The sequence below is a fragment of the Sinocyclocheilus grahami genome, unplaced genomic scaffold, assembly GCF_001515645.1.
Source record: "Sinocyclocheilus grahami isolate Dianchi unplaced genomic scaffold, SAMN03320097.WGS_v1.1 scaffold2834.1, whole genome shotgun sequence".
Lineage (NCBI taxonomy): Eukaryota > Metazoa > Chordata > Actinopteri > Cypriniformes > Cyprinidae > Sinocyclocheilus > Sinocyclocheilus grahami.
In genome coordinates, this window is record NW_015508010.1 from 6,676 (window position 1) to 9,787 (window position 3,112).

General features: G+C 38.0%; 1 protein-coding gene across 1 annotated transcript in view; it reads left to right on the forward strand.

Moving 5' to 3' along the window:
• Window positions 1–3,112, forward strand: part of LOC107575714 (DNA repair protein XRCC1-like) — a 17,198-nt gene that overhangs the window by 1,324 nt on the left and 12,762 nt on the right. The window lies entirely within an intron of this gene.

Below are 3,112 nucleotides of genomic sequence, written 5' to 3' on the forward strand. Positions count from 1 at the left end.
TCCTCAGATCGCCAAAGGAATGCTGGGAGTTTGAGTCGGGCAGAGCGTATGGTTAAAGTTGCCCACTCTAACAGATGCTCCTTGTCAACATCCCCCTGCAGTACTACATCCAGCACAACACCTCCGAGAGAAGATAACGGGAAATCCCCACCAGACAAGTTGTTATTTGGACACCACACAGACGGTGTGGCAAAATTTATGCTTTTTATAATACTAATGTTGTTTCTGTCTTTACAGGCCGAATTAGTCAAGTCAAGTCAAGTTTATTTGTACATTGCTTTTAACAATCCAAATCATTGCAAAGCAACTTTACAGCAAATTAAGTTTCTACAATATTTAGTGGTAGCTTATCAGTGGTGACTGTCAGTTAATGTACATATGGCAGAAATGTACGGAAAAATCAATTAAAGACGTAATCAAACAGACGATGAACACTATTAACAGCAATTATTATATGATGCAATCAAACTTATAGCAAAATGTGGTAGTTCTGTATGTTGTTTCAGGGTTGGCATCATCTCTTCTCAGGTGTTCTGGATCCAGACTGAAGCTTGTGAAAATCCTAGTTACCACGGGATGTTAATCCCGTGGCAAAAGACAGAGAAACAAATACAAACATAATTAGCGTAGCTGCTGTTCCAACCAAGCAAAATGTATTTGTTTAACCCAAACTAAAAAATAATAATGTGCATTTGATCAGATATAAATGCAGTACAAGATTATGAGATGCATAAAGATGTGTCTTTAATCTAGATTTAAACAGAAAGAGTGTGTCTGAACCCCGAACGTTATCAGGAAGGCTATTCCAGAGGTTGGGAGCCAAATGCGAAAAAGCTCTACCTCCTTTAGTGGACTTTGATATCCTAGGTACTACCAAAAGTCCAGAATTTTGTGACCTTAGGGAGCGTGATGGATTGTAGCGTGGTAGAAGACTAGTTAGGTACGCAGGAGCTAACCCATTAAGGGCCTTATAGGCAAGTAATAATATTCTGTAACTGATAAGGATCTTAATAGGTAGCCAGTGCAGAGACTATAAAATTGGGGTAATATGATCATATTTTCTTGACCTGGTAAGGACTCTAGCCGCTGCATTTTGGACTACCTGTAGCTTGATTATTGAATATGCAGGACAACCAGCTAGCAGTGCATTACAATAGTCCAGTCTAGAGGTCATGAATGCATGAACTAGCTTTTCTGCATCAGAAACAGGTATCATGTTTAGTAACTTGGCAATGTTTCTAAGATGGAAGAATGCCGTTTTTGTAACATGGGAAATATGATTTTCAAAAGACAAGTTGCTATCTAATATAACACCCAGATTTTTGACTGTAGAGGAAGTAACAGTACATCCGTCTAGTTGCAAATTGTAATCCACGAGATTCGGCGTACTGTCTTTTGGTCCAATAAGTAATATCTCTGTCTTATCCGAATTTAATAGGAGAAAATTATTGGTCATCCAATCTTTTACATTTTTAACACACTCTGTTAGCTTAGATAATTCAGAAGTTTCATCTGGTCTTGTTGAGATATATAGTTGAGTATCATCGGCATAACAGTGGAAACTAATCCCGTATTTCCTAATAATATTACCAAGTGGCAACATGTATATCGAAAATAGCAGAGGACCTAGGACAGATCCTTGTGGCACTCCATATTTTACTGGTGATAATTGAGATGACTCCCCATTTAAATGAACAATGTGGTAGCGATCGGACAGGTAGGATCTAAACCATCTTAAAGCCTGCCCTTGAATACCTGTATAGTTTTGTAATCGATCTATCAGTATGTCATGATCTATAGTATCGAATGCAGCACTAAGATCAAGTAAAACTAGCAATGAGACACAGCCTTGGTCTGACGCAAGAAGCAAGTCATTTGTAATTTTAACAAGTGCAGTTTCTGTGCTATGGTGGGGCCTGAAACCTGACTGAAATTCTTCATAGAGATAATTTTTTTGCAGGAAGGAGCACAATTGAGCAGACACAACTTTTTCTAAAATTTTAGACATAAAAGGAAGATTTGAGATGGGTCTGTAATTAGCCAGTTCACTAGGATCTAGTTGTGGTTTCTTAATAAGAGGCTTAATAACCGCCAGCTTGAATGGTTTTGGGACGTGACCTAAAGACAACGACGAGTTAATAATATTGAGAAGCGGTTCTTCTGCTACAGGTAACAACTCTTTCAGTAATTTAGTGGGTACAGGATCTAACAGGCATGTTGTTGGTTTAGATGCAGTAATAAGTTTATTTAGCTCTTCCTGTCCTATAGCTGTAAAGCACTGCAGTTTATCTTTTGGTGCGATGAATGAAGCTAAAGTATTATACGCTGTAGAATCTACATTTGCTATTGTATTTCTGATGTTATCTATTTTATCAGTGAAGAAATTCATAAAGTCATTACTATTAAACTGTGAGGGAATATTTAGATCGGGTGGCGTCTGGTTATTTGTTAATCTAGCCACTGTGCTAAATAAAAACCTAGGATTGTTTTGGTTATTTTCTATGAGTTTGTGGATATGCTCGGCCCTGGCAGCTTTTAGAGCCTGTCTATAGCTGGACATACTGTTTTTCCACGCAATTCTAAAAACTTCCAAGTTAGTTTTTCTCCATTTGCGCTCAAGACTACGAGTTTTTTTCTTGAGAGAATGGGTATTACTGTTGTACCATGGCGCAGTACGTTTTTCTCTAACCTTTTTCAATTTGATGGGGGCAACAGCTTCTAATGTATTAGAGAAGATAGTGCCCATGTTGCTAGTCATTTCGTCGAGTTCATGTGTACTTATGGGTACACAGAGCAGTTGAGATAAATCAGGCAGGTTATTTGTGAATCTGTCTTTGGTGGCTGGAACAATAGTTCTGCCCGGACGATAACGCAGAGCCATATAGTTAATATTAGTAATACGCAGCATGCACGATACAAGGAAATGGTCAGTAACATCATCACTTTGAGGTACGATATCTATATCAGTAAGATCAATTCCATGCGATATAATTAAATCTAGCGTATGATTAAAACGATGAGTGGGCCCGGTAACATTTTGCTTGACTCCAAAAGAGTTTATTAGGTCAGTAAACGCAAGTCCTAATGCATAATTTGTATTATCAACGTGAAT